The sequence below is a fragment of the Capsicum annuum genome, chromosome 9 (assembly GCF_002878395.1).
Source record: "Capsicum annuum cultivar UCD-10X-F1 chromosome 9, UCD10Xv1.1, whole genome shotgun sequence".
In the NCBI taxonomy this organism is placed as follows: Eukaryota; Viridiplantae; Streptophyta; class Magnoliopsida; order Solanales; family Solanaceae; genus Capsicum; species Capsicum annuum.
In genome coordinates, this window is record NC_061119.1 from 100067750 (window position 1) to 100084190 (window position 16441).

The window sequence follows — 16441 nt, forward strand, 5'->3', positions numbered from 1 at the left end:
ATAGTCAGGAAAGCCTCTAAACTATTTGAATAAGGAGTTGGTGCAACATGTCCCCAACTAACTCCATCTAGCAACTGAACTAAAAAAGCAAATGAAGTAATAATCATATCTTTCTTGAATGAAAAGGACTCACTACAAACTCTAAACACTGAAATGCTACGGCTGATCTAGAGCTCGTGCCTCTGAACATATGATATAACATAAGAGAAAGAACCATAGCGCAAATACGTCAGTACGTCTGAATGTACTGAGTATAAAAGTGAGGTAGGCTAAATGTATGGGTTATATACATGAACAATGCTGACTAATATGAACATGAGAATACATACATGCATACATAACTATAACTGAACTCATGGAGATACTGACTGCTGATCCTGAATACTGACAACATGAGTGTACTGATACTGCGATACTGAATAGATGAATGACTATTTTTGATAGTTCAAATTATGAAAAATTGGTCTAGTTGATAGTGTCTGACAATCCTAAAGCTGAATACTGATATCATGAATTCTGATAATTGATATGACTGATACATGAGTTCAAAAAACTAATATAACTGATTTAACTATGATGATCGACCTAACCAATGTGACTGATACTGAGCAACTATATCTGACAGTCTAAGTTGTGATAGAACTATCTGAGTTCTATTCTACTTGCAGTAACTAAATTTGAGATCAGTCCTAGCCAATGGGTAATCATGAGTACACTGATAATATGGATGATTTGACTTAGTCTGAGATTAGTCCTATCTAGTGGTTGATCTTTAAATTTAATGATTCTGATACTGATTAATCATAGTTTAGATCAGTCCTAGCTAATGGCTGACCTTGAAGTCTATTTATAATGATAAGCATTAACTATATCTAATAGTACTGAATCTGTACTACTAAGCTGAGTTAACTGTGTCTGACAGATTTGAATCTATAACTGAAACTATAGGATGAGTTCATCTAACCTACATACCCCAAGCTAAGCTGACTTGGGTCCAATCTCTGCCCTGAATAGAAGAGTGTCAGTACCGTGCCACCAATAAAGACATCTGTTGTGGAGTAAGTCCTAATCTAGCAGGTGACTCCTGGGATCAGTCCTATACATATAAATGTGCTAACGGGTGACCCCTAAGTATGTTAGTCCTATCTAACGGGTGACATCTTATACCTATGCTGGCTACGTGATTCTGGAACTTAGGGATTGCTTCTAAGGATCTCATCCTAATCTAGAGGGTGAGTCCCAATCCCTAGGCTCATTTGGTACTGAATCCTACTCCCATCTAAAATACACTGAACTAAATAACTAGGCTGAACTGAATAATTGAACCGATACTGATTAACTAGACTGATACTAGTCTTATTGTTTAGTAGAGCTAAACTAAGTTTACTGGATTTCGATGACTGACGGAATGTACTGCGTTCTAAAGACTGGTTGAGAGTACTGAAATTATAGAGATTGAATTTAAATACTGAGGTTATAGATATTACTGAGTACTGAGATCACTGAGATTACTGAACTACTGAGATACTGGGGTTACTAGATTTTCTCGAGTCACATGACTGACTGAATTCTATAGATCATGGCTTGACTAAGAGTATTGTGATAACATGACATGGCTTTAGGCACACAGCTATATTTTCGGGTACGAATGCCCCTAGGACTCCATGGAAGGAAACTGACACAACATGACTGACTTGATCATAAGATTGGAGTCCACAATTCACATTGTTATAAGTAGGGGATATTATACTTTATGTAGTTCTTCAACATCTTAAACACGGTAGGGAGTGCATGGATATATTTCATGTACATACAGTATATCTCCATTATCAGACATACTTCATACCACAACAATAGCAACACATCAATAGCATGGAATTTATATTTAAGTATATAGCTAACATGGAATTGTAATTTAGATATCATGGAACCAAGTAAACATGAATTTTTAGCACCCTAAGCATTTTATCAAACACCTTGTATGCATAATATTTAGCATAGGTGTACTTACCAAATTTAGAAATCTTGAACTACCCAAATTCATGGGTTTCCAACTAGCCTATTCACATGATTCATGAAAAACACATCAAGACACAACCTTGAATCTAAACGACAATCATTAACATGAATATAGTCATAAAACCACAAGAAAATCACAATTTATAATGTAGAACATGATTCTTGAGCTCCATGGATGAAAGGGACCCATGGAAGTATACTATGTATACCTTAAAGCTTGATCTTGAAAGAGATCTAATGTTTCTGAAGGTTCCTGAAGAAATACTTAGGTTTTCCCTTGATTTTTCTTGATTAGGGTTTAACCCTTTTGGGAAAAAATGTTCTTGTTCCTGAAGAGATGATCTTGAGAGGAAACCCTAATTTTATGGTTTAAAGCGTAAGAGAGGGTTTTTGAGATACTTAACTAAAGACAAATGGGAAAAATTATGCCTCCTTAGGGTTATAAGTTATGGAAAGTGAAGGGAAAAGACCAAAATATGCTTATAAAATAAATTCCCAGTTTCTAAAAATAATAGCTGACGACATTTGTGACAAGGCGTCAAAAATATGATAAGGCGTCAAAAATATCGTCACACAGGGGGTGGAATTGATAGTTTATACCTAAGTCTGATGACCTTCATTGTAGGGCATCAAAAATGTGGTAAGCTACCCTAAATGTCATCACTTAGGAGCTGGTTTCTACCTAAGGGTGACGACCGTCGTGGTAGGACATCACAAATATGGTAAGCTACCACGAATGTCGTCACACAGGAGCTGGATTCTGCCTAAGGCTGACGACCTTTGTGTTAGGTCATCACAAATATGGTAAGCTACCATGAATGTCATCACACAGTAGCTGGATTCTACCTAAGGCTAACGACCTTCGTGGTAGGGCGTCACAAATGTGGTAAGCTACAACGAATGACGTCATACAGGAGCTGTATTTTGCCTAAGGCTGACGACCTTCATTGTAGGGCATAACAAATATAGTAAGCTACCACGAATGTCGTCATACATGAGCTAGATTTTGCCTATGGCTGACGACCTTCGTGGTAGGACGTCACAAATATGGTAAGCTACCACGAATTTCATCACATAGTTGCCAGCCTGACATACTGGAGTAAAATAGGAATAACTCTTTTTTCCAATATCTAATTTATGCGAAATTGGTATAGTTCGAAATATATTTCAATTATCTAGCTTTTGATAGGTCATGAGCTCAAAAATTCCAAGTATACTGATAGATATGCTCATTTGAAGTTGACCATACCAATTTCTTCTTAAGAATTCAATCGGTAAGGAATATTTTAATTCGTCTGATAGCTGGCAGTTATTTGAAGCCTTAATATACATCTAACCTACTCATAAAACTATAAAATAACCATGATGTACTATGCATGAGATTGGTACATGGCTTTAATATTGGATTTGATTTTTTGGGGTATTACAACTACGTAGCAGTGGGGAACTACATTAGCGGTCAATATCTTACGTATGGGATAGTTGTAGAGGGCCTCTTAACTTTTATAGTTGTACCTCTCTAGCAAGCGGTAGGCGTTATTTTAAACATTGAGCAGTTTGATGTTTGGGTTCTGATTTTTAACGTCATTCTATGAAAAACATTAAAATACATTCTAGGGTTTTGGAAGAAAATTTCTCTAATTTTGGGAAATTTCCATCAGTAATGGAAGAGTATTCCACTATTCTATCGTAGATTAACTCCTTTAATATCTAGAATCACTAGAATCAAGTGTTAGGAAGAAATTCATAGGTTAATCCTTAAAAATAATGAACTGGTGAGAAATTAAGTTAGATTGATATAAAATCAATTGTAAATGTCTATAAGTTACTAAATTTGACTTGCTAAAAAAATTTGTTTCCATTTTATCATAATATTGGGGGAAATTAAGTGGATTAATCGATGAAAACCCAAAATTGATGGTTTAGACTATGAACTAGGTCAAAATCTATTGGTTTTAGTTCCCAATGCTTGTAACGGAGAATAGGTTTTTAATTTCTCCTTATTTACCATTTTTAGTTCGAGAACAATTAGAAAAGGGAAGAAAATGGAGAGCTTTAGAAAATTAGAACATCTCGAGCTTACATTTAAGGTAGGTTAGGTTTTAAAATGTAGTTACAGACTTAGATTGATTTTCTTGCATATTCAAGAGTTGAATTATTTTAAATTATCCATTTTACCCACTTGTTATAGATGAATAAACTTGTTAATTGATTTCATTCATATAAATGATGAACCTAGATCTTGACTAAGAGTCTAGTCAAATTATGTCATGTAATATTTGGTGTACTTCATCATATTATTGTTGATATTGGTTGAGATGTTCATATATTGTTATATTTAGAGTGTCGGGTACCCACCGATATTTGTTTCTTACAACTTGATATCACAATGGTCAAGTAGCACACCAATACGGTATACTGACTAAGGTTTTCTTTTACAAGTCATGACCATTGTTCAACCCTTGGTAGATGTTTACAATTTTGATCATCAGATTAATGGTCATGATTCATTTTTTCATAACATTCATTCATTGATTATATGGTTCTTTGCAAGTGTTTTAACAAATCGAAGTAGCTTGATACTACTTGTGCGATGGCTAAATGAATGTAATTTGGTATGTAACGATTTTAATAATTAGAGGGTTATAGGCTCTTCTTTAGTTGTGATTTAACTTAAATTGTGATATTAGTATAATGTTGTTAATATGCTATTTATTTGTACTAATATGTTGATGTGCTACATAAGAGGTTATTCTATGGATGGTAGTAATAATTGGTAAAATTACTGGTTATATCCTAATTGTTAATTGCTCTTATTTTATTTATATTTATGTATGATTTTGAAGTTTTGTCATTTTATTATACCTATAATCACAATGTTTAAACTTTTATATCTTTTTTCTTTTTAGTGCAAAAGATGTTACTACTACTAAAATAAAACCTCAGATTAGTTCATGAAGCATTTTATCGATCCATGTGTACACCTACCTTCAAGCTGCCATTAGATCTTTGCATTGAGCATATCCACTCTTTTGAACAATGATACACCTTATTTATTTAATTTTGAGATATTTATTTCAAACCACAATTTTGGTTTTAAGAATCTTCTTATATGGCACTTTAGGGTCCTTACAATAATACAATTAGAAGTTATTTGAATTAATATAAATTTTTTAGATAAGGATATTAAATTTTTATTTTTAAAATGAGATTATTATTTATCATTTCATAAAATGATTAAATTATTAGGTTCGTAACTTTGATTGAATGCTTCTCCCACGAGAGGGTTATTATGAATATGTAATGACCTTTTTGGTTATTTTCTATATTTTCGCTTATTATCACCATTAGAGCTTTCCTATAGCTGCCACAAGTTATTTGTGACATGTTGGGACTAATAGTTTGGTTACTGGGCAATTCATTTGGGTTCAAAGGCCATATCCCTATTTTGAAGTCTTCGCTAGTTCAAAATAGATACTGACAAAAAACATCAATCAAATGATCTAACATGAAAAATTTGACTGTTCCAATATCTCTTGAATTTTGATTTTAGGCTGGGTGGACCTTTTGTTTGGGTACCGAGGCACCCGAGCTTATTTTGAACAATTCATCAGAAGTTAAAAAATGGCAAGTTGGGTGTGGGCCCCATTTTTTTCGAAACAACCTCAGATAGAAATTTAGACTATGTCATTAGGTCTGAAAAGCCAAATTTTATAGGGTACCTTAGTTCTTTTGCATATATGGTATTTTAGATGAATCTTGAGGGGTTGGTGGAGACTTATAAAATTTATAACTCTTGGCTGGTGTTGGTACACCGGCCATCGCAAACCACTGACTGTAATAGCAATCTGGCAAACACCCGTAAAGTATCATGAATTTGATATTACTCAGTCGTGAACGTGAATCTTCGGCAAGCTTGGCCAGTATCACAAACACAATTGTTGTGTCGTGTAAGTAGCTTTTGCCTTTTTACTAGGTATTGAAATTGCAATCAACAAGTTACAAATATGATACTCGAATACCGAAAAAGGGTAGAAATAACCCCATTTATCTCATTTTTGGTTATTTCTCATCCATTCTAAAGAGACTTAAACCCTAAGGGGTGAAATATCTTGGGAATAACAATGTGGCTGCTTTTGGGAGCTTGAGTAATGATCATTTACATGTTTTTTCTTCAAATTTGAGCTAATCTTCCTTTGTTTCCATGGTTGATTCCCCCTTTTCTTATGTAATATTCCTAAACTTTGGTGACTTTGATTTAGCACCAATATAGCTTGTAATTCAACTATTTTTAGGGTAAATCTTCCTTGAGCATATGGGTACATTGAGTTTTATTCAGAAATACAATATTCATAAATGGGCCCCACATGGGATTTTTTGTGATTTTGGATCCAAACCATAATAGTGGAACATGGGTATCATAACGCTCATTTTAATAAGTAGATTATGGTTTTGATAGCACGTCAACTTGTGGAATCTTTTTGAAGGGGAAAATCCATGATTTAGCGGGTTCTTCATGATTTCTTCGGCATCCAAGTAGGCTAGGTTTTTCTTTCTCATAGATTGAGATAATTCATATTATGTTTATGATATTGTGTTAGATTTGGTATGGGCTTTAGTTCCTGGTAAAGTGATTGGCAAAGCTTGGGTTAGTAGGGCTATTTAGGCTATTCACAAAATGTAAATTAGGCATAATTTGCTTAGTTTCTCATGCTTTAGGTAAAATCTCTATCTTAGAATTAACTGCATCTTATTTAATATCTAAGAGTGTATTTTGATACCTTAGCCTAGTATGGGATAGAATTTTTATTTAATGGATTTTGGGAATTTAGGAGTGGGATCTTCGACCCCCCCAGGCTAAGATTCATGTTTATCCTTCCAACCTTTTATATGCTCGTTATACACCTTGAAAATTCTTACTAAGGTAATACTGAGGAGATTTGGCTCTTATTTGTTATGATGAGATGATATTGGAAGTTGATGCTTATTGATATTATGCTAATGATATATATATATATATATATATATATATATATCAATTTGAGTTTGAGTACTATTCATGACATTGATTGTATATACACGATTACCATTTCGAGTCTTGCTATTGATGATGTATTTACTAGTTCAAGTATGGCTACTGGCTATGATGTTTATTGTAGAATTACAAATTTGAGTCAAAATATTCATTATGACTTTGATGATACATGTATCTGTTTGAGTCTTTAAAGGGAATATGATATTGGTAACATAGATAACGATTCAAGTCCGATAATGGGAAAATTGTTATAGTGTGGCATTACATGAACGAATTTTGCATGGGTCATGGAAGTTGGTACTAAGAGTGGGTCGGGTTATACTTTACTTGATTGTACCCTCAAAGCTTACGGGGGTCTGCATTGGGCTACTTATTTTTCCGCACTTATTGGATTATGGGGTCCAATTTTGTAATTTTAAAGTTTTGTTTGTTATGTTATTGTTCCCGTTTATCTACTTAAACGTATACATCAATATAGGAGCTATTCTAAGTTTTACTTATTTTTCTTGACTTAGTTATCTAATCTTGCATTTTATCATATTTATATTATGATTTAGCTCAGTAGACCAATAATACCTACTGAGTACCCTATATTTTTGTATCATACTACATTTTTGTACTTTTTCGTGCAGATCCGAGTACTAGTTGTCATAATTGATTCAAGCATCGCCTTGTGGTGGATTTCAGAGATAGGGTGAGCTCTTGGAGTTTGAGTTTCCCTATTTCCTTCTATTTATCCATGTCTAGTTTTTGATTTAAGATAAATTTTATGACTATTCTAAGACCCATAGTGTATTTTAGTAGCTCTTGTACTAACTCTACCATGTCAGGGATGGGTTTTTATATTATGTTACATTTTACACTATTTCTATTTCCTTTCTTATTTATGAATTTTATTGTGTTTTTCACCCCTTTGGGGAATTTTCTACCAAGTTAGCCCTTTGCAAATAGTTTTGGGCCACAGTTCGGCTTACTTACTTGCAGGATTTAGTAGGGTTGATCATGATTCATAAATTGGGTTGTGACAAATTGGTATCAGAATTGGGTTTTATTGTTATAGTTGGTACATGATTTAATGTCTAGGAGAGTCCCATGGATTGGAACAAAGATGTTTGTTTCTTATCTTTTGGAGGCTATAGGACATTCTTAGGATTTCTTCACTTATTTTACTTATTTCATGTTATGTGTCTGAGTTGGTTTCTAAAGCGTTCTTTTGATTTTCCTCTTTCATAGATGGATAGGACATATGTTATTACTACACGAGATGAGGATCCTTAGATTGAGACTAGGCACCCTATAACTATTTGTAGATGACCAAGAGGTTGTGGACATTCTTGAGATATCTCTCTAGCTAGGGGAAAGGATAGGAGTCCTTGAACTGACCCTATTCCCTCTCTTAAGCCAGAGGTCATTCATCCTCAGCCAGTGGTGGGCTAAAGACCAGCCTAGGCTTGATCAAGATTTATTTCTTCTTCAGTACTCTAGGATGCTTTGATTTATCTCTTAGGTTTGATTGGTATTGCACTTTCTGATGGCTCTTAATCTAAAAATCAGAGTGGTACTGAGGCAGGGATACAACCTTAAGTTGTAGCTCCCAAAGTAGAGTCCCTCTTACGCCAGTAGTTTCTCTGCCAGTGGTTTCCCATCCTTTTATGCCTATTGAGAAGTAGAAGATATTGGGCAGATTCTTAAGATTGCCTTCGCTTAGGTTTTCTTGTCTATTGAACAAGGATGCATATGAGTTTCTTATTACTTATGAGGATAAGCTCTATAATTTGGGCCTAGTAGAGACTCGCAGTTTGGGATTACATTACCTTTTAGTTGGACTTGGAAACACGATCTTGGTGGAGAAGTCATCTTAATTCTTGGCAAGCTGGATTCTCTACTTTGACATGGGCTCAGTTCTATGAGATCTTTTAGGAGAAGTATATGCCTTTTAGTCTTAGTGATCATTTAAGGGATCAATTCTCGAGATTGGAGTAGGTCGCCAAGATGGTTGTGGAGTATGAGGATTGATTTTATGAGTTGGCTAGGCATGCTACTTCTATTCTTTCTATTAAGTATGAAAGGGTTCATTACTTTGTTCGAGGATTGACACTTCCTATTTACATGTCCACTCAGGGTTTTATTATTATAGGTAGGTGTTTTTCTAATGTATCTGACCACATGCAGGTGATAACGGAGATACATCACAATGTACAAAGAGGCAGTAATAAGAGGCATTGATATTAGGGTAGTTTCAGTGTGAGCCATAGTAGTTCTTGATTGTGAGGTGTTAATTCTCAAGGTAGATACCCTCTATATTAGTAGTATCAACCTTAGAGTTAGCCTAGTTGTCCTATTCAGACAGTGCTCCAAATTATTAATTGAGGTTAATCTTGTTTTAGAGAACGGCCCTAGTCAGGGTAGTGCTTATTCATCGAGGGGCTCATCTTTTGGTTATTCTAGTCATGGTGGTTATTCCAAATCCGCTAGATTTTCTTGTTCTGGTTTAGCTCATGTGACATGCTATGGTTGTAGAACTTTTGGTAATTTCTAGTGGGTGTGCCATACTCATAGGGCAATTATTACCGCAACTAAGACTTTTCCCCCTACTAAATAAGTTTATCCCTCAGCAAGAGGTTGTTCTTATGGTCGTAGGGTTAGTTCTCATGGTATTTGAGAAGGTTATCAGGCAGGTAGGATAAGAGATCAGTTAGGAGCCTAGCCAGATAGTTGGCATGGTCAGTTGTATGTAGAACCCTCTAGACCCAAGGATGAGTTTTCAAATGTTATTATCACAGGTATAATTCTATTGTTCCGACAGACATCCTTTGCTTTATTTGATCTGATGTCCACTTATTCTTATGTGTCTACTTATTTTACCCCACAGTTAGAGTTATCTTGGCTTCATTATCAATAACTTTATGTGTATCTACTCTCTTAGGCTATTTTTTAGTAGTGATCGAGTGTTCAGATCATATGTTATGACTGCTAGAGATGTTGACAATTATATTGATCTTACTATATTTGACATTATAGATTTTGTTGTTATTCTGGGCATGGACTGTTGTCTCACTATTATGCGGTCATGGATTAGTTTGCCAAGATTGTTACCTTAGCCATGCCCGGCATACATCCAATCATGTGGCAAGGATTTATTATCCATGAACTAATGGAGATTATTTCTTATGTGTGCTAGGAGACATATTTCGAGGGGTTGCGAGTTTTATCTCACTTATATTCATCATGTTAGTATGGGGAATTAGTCAATTGACTCTATGCTTATAGTCCATGAGATTCCTGATGTTTTTCCTACTGACCTTCCTGGCATACCTCCTACCCATGAGATTGCATTTGTTATTAATCTTAACCTGGCACCTGACCTATTTCTATGTCACCTTACAGCATGGCTCCTGTTGAACCTAGTGATCTTAATTATCAACTTCAAAATCTCCTTTGTAAGGGTTTAATTAGATAGAGTGTATCCCCTTGAAGAGCTTATGCATTATTTATGAAGAAAAAGTATGTCTCCATGTGTATGTGCATTTATTATAGGAAGCTTAATAAGGTGACAGTGAAGAAATGCCATCCTATGCCCTATATTAATGATTTATTTTACCAGCGTAGGGTTTAGTAGTGTTTTCTAAGATCAATTTGAGCTTTGGTTACCATCAGTTGAGGATTTGGGATAAGGATATCCCAAAAATAGACTTTAGGACCTATTATGGCCATTTGAGTTCCTAGGGATGTCTTTTGAGTTGCCTAATGTCTCAGTCATATTCATGGATTTGATCAATTGAGTGTTGAGGCCTTATTTAGATTCCTTAATGACTGTGTTCATCGATGACATCCTTGTGTAGTCAAGAAGTAGATAGGATCATGCACAATATTTGAGGATTGTGCTCTAGACTTTGAGAGATCATCTGCTCTTTGCTAAGTTCTCTAAGTGTGAGTTTTGGCTTGAGTCGATGACATTCCTTGGGAATGTGGTATCTAAGGATGGGATTATGGTAGAATCAACAAAGATTGAGGTTATTCATGATTGGGAAAGGCCTACATCTTCAACAAAGGTTTGTAGCTTTATTGGCGTAGTTGATTATTATCGATGATTCATTGAGGATTTTGCCATCCTTTTTTATGCTCCGACAAGCATGAGTTGAGCTTTGGTATGATTAAGGATTTCCTTATATTGGCTCCTATTTTATCTCTTCTTGTTAAGGTTATAACGCCCACCTATACCATTTAAATTAGTAAAGGATATTCATTGTCAATAGCTCAACTTATGTTGAGGTCGAATCCATAAGGAGCAAAATTAAATATCTAGTCCTATGGGTATTAATATTTACTAACAAGATACCCGTAATGTAAGAAAAGTAAAATACATAATTTAAAATGTCGGGTTAATTTAGAATAAGGATCGATCAATGTATATTCAAATTAACAAACCAAAGGCCACAAATATGACTGAAAATTCAAGATGAGCCAGATCTTAGGATTAGGTCTACTTAAGGGAAAGTTATATGTAGGTGCACGATAATTTGATACAAATTCTAGTGATTATAGATATGGTTGGTGAAACACCATGGGTTTCTAGCCCTTATAAAATTTCCTAAATTTTTGGTCTCTTAACATGATACAATTAGGGGAAATGACTCATACACTAGGCTAGGAGTGGTATAGGTTAGTTGTATACTTACCAGTATTGGTTAGTGGGTTGGATTTGGTTTCTTGAATAGGTACGAATTGGGTGGTACGAGTCGTATCAGTGGATACGAGTTGTTTGTTTACTTTATTTAGTCATAAACTTGGTAACTTAAGTTGGATCTAAGCACGAGTGGCTCACCATGAGCCATAAGCCATGGTACGAGTCATACCATAGACTAATATGGTGGTCAGTGCTCAATCCTCTTGGGATTTTATTTTTCTAGGGGTATGAATCATGGGTACTAGTCTTATACTTCGATATATCATGGTTTAAGGTGATTCGTACCTTGGACGGTGTTGGGCCCAAGGGATATTGCCTTAGGTACGAGTAGTCGGTACCACTTATATTGGATTGTACGACTAGTATGTATAGTCGTACCCACTTGACGGGATTTCTGGGAGTTTAAGTGAGGGCAATCTAGAAATTTTCCCATTTAACCTAATAAGGACCCTAAACTTATATTCCTTTTGGGAGGTTATTTGTCATATTATTCTATTCATTAACACTTTGAAACTTCTCTTAAACACTCTACAATTCTCTCTAAGGCTTTTGGGTAAAGGAAGACTAGGGTTTCATCTTAAGGATTAATTTGGGGCATGTGTTGGTGACTTCTCTCCATCATCTTCTTGGTTTAAGGTATGTTCTCTTCCCTCATTGTTAGTTCCAACTAAAGGCATTCTTTTATACAATGTTTTCATGGTTTGATTATTGTATATTTTTGTATTTTCAAATATAATTTGGGGTTTTGGTTATAAATGCTTGGTTATGGTTTTCCCATATTTTAATTATGCTTTTATATGCTTTAATGGATGTTTTGGATAATTGGTTGCATAGGAATGGTTATTTGATAATTGGCTTTTGTTTTAGAAATTCTATGCCCCGATATGTTTGATAAAATGCCTATGAGAATGCGTTCACTATATTGTTGGATTTTAATGGAACTATTGTATGGTTTAAACTTGGTAATCGAACCCTATATGGCTAAATGATTTGGAATTATTTAAATGGAATGGTTTGGTGGTCATGGTTATTGTTAATTGAACTCCTTGTAGGGTACATGGGACTCCACCAAGCAACTTATTAATGGAAAAACTCGTGGGGTACATGGGACTCCCGCAAGAAACATAATAATGGAACACTTGTGAGGTGCATGGGACTCCCCCAAACAACTTAATAATGGAACAGTTGTGGGGTACATGGGACTTCCCTTAGCAACTTAATAAAGGAACACTTGTGGGGCACAAGGGACACCCCTAAGTTAACTTGGTAAATAAGTACAAGGGAATCCATTTACCTTAAAAAGTTTGGCTAAGGACAATACTTGCAAGTTATAGTTAGTATGAAGATACCTCCACTCATGGACTTGGTAAATAATAAATGGAATAAAGGATTGGGTGGTTTAAAATACTTTTAATTAGGCAATAATAGTGTGGTGTGATAGCTAACTGTGAAAATGGGAGTTCCATAAACAAACATTGGAAACTCATGTCTGCCGACATGTAGGGTAGAGCATGGCGACCCTTTTATGATATGATAAGGTACGCGGGATTCCTCTAAGTACATTGTACATATATATCATGGAGAGTGAGGGAACTAGGAAATCCCTTACCCTAATAGTATCTTTTGTTTTTGTGGCTACATGCATCAGGGCCCATTCGGGGTGTTACATTAGACCCATATAGCCTGTGGGAGGCTAAGGAAGGTTAAGCTTCACATACCCAAGTTAACGGTTTTAAATGGATAGTAAACCCGATTCCTTTCCCGACGTGGTTATATATATATTTATGGTTTGTATCCATATGGTTGGTTTACTTGGTTTTACTAGTTTGTAATATTTTATCCTTATTATGAGTTCATGCTAGCATTCAACCACCAACCTATCTTTGGGCAACTTTATCCCCATATAATGTAGGAACCGCAATTCTACTCTTCCTGTTTAGCTATCAGACAATCGGGATTAGCTACTAGATTTAAATGGTGAGCTTCCATCTTTCGAAAGGCTCCATTTTATGGATGTTATTTTATACTTTAGTTTAGTTATGGATATTAGTTTTGGCACTGGTTAGGGGAATGTCCCAACCGAATTTTGGTATTCTTTTGGTTAGAGGCTTTTGTGGAACTACTATAGATTGGTATGGGCAGAATCGATATTTATGTCAACCAAAGCATTGGTATTGCGGATGATACCATAGGACTAAATTTCTCACTATTCGATCCCTTTGAATTTTGGGATTATATATACTTATTATGGAACTTATATGGTTATGGTTTGGTTGGTTTGGCTATTGGTTGGGTTCGGACGGTTGGACTTGGTTTGGTCCATCTCTTGAATAGACCTATCCTAGAGTTTGTAAATTGGATAGTTACTCTATTTTGTTAGTTACTCAAAATTCAGCCAACTTAAGGTAGGCTACTGTAAGTTGGGTTGGGTAACGGGGGTGGTCTTTGATCCTGGTCGGATTTGGGATGCCCATTATGTCAAGGCCCCGGGTCAGGTCGGGTTAATTTGGTATCAGAGCTTTAGATTCATGGTAAGTTGGAAGTCCACAAAACCGTGTCTAGTAGAGTCTCTTTTAGGGGTGTGTAATATGCTACACTCATAAGAGATAAGCTATAGGACATTTAGGAATATTTCACTTTCTTCGTATTCTATTTTTAAGCTTGGAGTCTAAGTCCTTGAATTTTCCCTAATACTTGTTTGTTTGTATTTCAGATCATGCCTTGTTGATCTGAAACACAAGGAAATCCTTTTTTCCATCAAAAGATGATGTTAATGGAGTACGCCCTGCACTTAAAGTTCGCACTCGATCTCAAAGTACTACCCTTATTCAGGCCACAAGGGTTACTGCTCAGGCTGAGCGGGATATATGTGGTGTTCAATTTGATAAGGCTACAAAGGTTAGCCAGTTCATAAATATGAATCCTCCTACTTTTACTAGTGCGAAGGAAGAGGAGGATCCTCAGGGTTTCTTAGATGAATTTGAAAAGATATTTAGAGTAATCCAGGTATCTAATCTGGAAGGGGTAAATTTTACAGCTTATAAGCTCAAAGATATTGTGTACCAATGGTACGAAGAGTGGGATAGGAATAGAGGTGATGTGGAGGAGCTGGCTTTGTGGGAGACCTTTTCTAATGCCTTCTTGGGTTACTTTTTTCCTCAGGATTTGAGGGAAGCAAAGATGGAGAACTTTGTGAATCTTATGTAGAGAAAATGCATGTCAAGCAGTACTCGATAAAATTTAATCAGGAATCAAAGTATGATCCAGATTTTGTGGCTGATATAAGGGCGAGGATGACAAAGTTCACTTCTAGCTATCTCTGGATTTAATCATTCAAAATAATACGTCTTTTCTAATAAGGATATGGATATTTTGAGGTTGGATATTCACATATAATAAGTAGAGGATGATAAGAGGAAATAGGTAGAGTTTGAGAAAGGCAGAGTAAGAAGAGCAGGCCTCTGAGCAGGGTGGTGCTCAGAATTAGGGTAGTTGGGATGGCGGTAAATGGCCGAAGAAGAAGCGGGTGAGTTTGGGTTCCTTTTCTACTACTAGCTCTCCTTACCCGAAGTAGTTGGGTGATAGGCATCAGCAAGATGGTAATAATTTTCGAGCACAGGATGCCCAATCTCAGGTGAGTGAGACATAGTCGGCTTCTTTGTTTCCTCTTTAACTATTCTATGTTTGTGTTTTTCATTGCTTCTGTGATGAAGGGAGGGACAAATGTTTTAAATGTTGCTAGCCAAGCCATATGCTCAAATACTCTCTAGTTGGTAAGGGTTCTTCGGGAGCGATCAAAGCTCCGATTGCTTCATCTTCAGCTCCTACACCTAGTGGTGATGCTTCTGTATCTGCTCCTGCTTTTGGTACCAACACTGGACAAAATAGGTTGTATGCTTCTGCATCTCGGTAGGAATCTAAGGCATCACCTGATGTCGTGACCTGTACGTTACAAATCTTTTCTTGTGACATGTATTTTTTGCTTGATATATGGTCCACTCATTCCGATGTGACCGCATATGTGGTTGTATTTTTGGTTTTGATCCCCAGGTTGTTTTGAATCCTTTTTCTAGTTCTACGTCAGTAGGTAACTCAGTTATTGCTAAAATAGTCTATAGGGGGTGTGGTATCTATTGGTAGCAAGTAGACCTTGGTAGATCTGTTTGAGCTGGATATGTCAAATTTTGACGTTATTTTGGGTATTAATTGGTTACACTCTTGTTATGCATCCTTAGATTGTCTGATTCATAAGGTTTTCTTTAAGTGCCCTAGTGAACGTGTTATAGAGTGGGAGGGTGGCTCCCTAGCTCCTAAGGGGAGGTTTATTTCATATCTTAGACCTTGGATATTAATGTCAAAAGATGTCTTTATCACTTGGTCAGGGTTAAAGATTCTAACTTGGAGGGTCCTTCTTTACACTCATTTTCGATAGTAAATGAGTTTCCTGAGGTTTTTCTGGACGATCATCCTGGTGTTCTTCCAAATAAGGAAATTAATTTTTGTTTTCATTAAGTTCCAGATACTTGTCTAATATTTATTCCTCCTTATAAAATAGCTCCGGATGAGTTGAGGGAACTTAAGGATCTTTTGGATAAGGGGTTTATTCATTCTAGTGTATCCCCATGGGGTACACCGGTGTTGTTCGTGTGGAAAAGGGATGGTTCCCTTTGGATGTTCATTGACTATCGGTAGTTGAATAA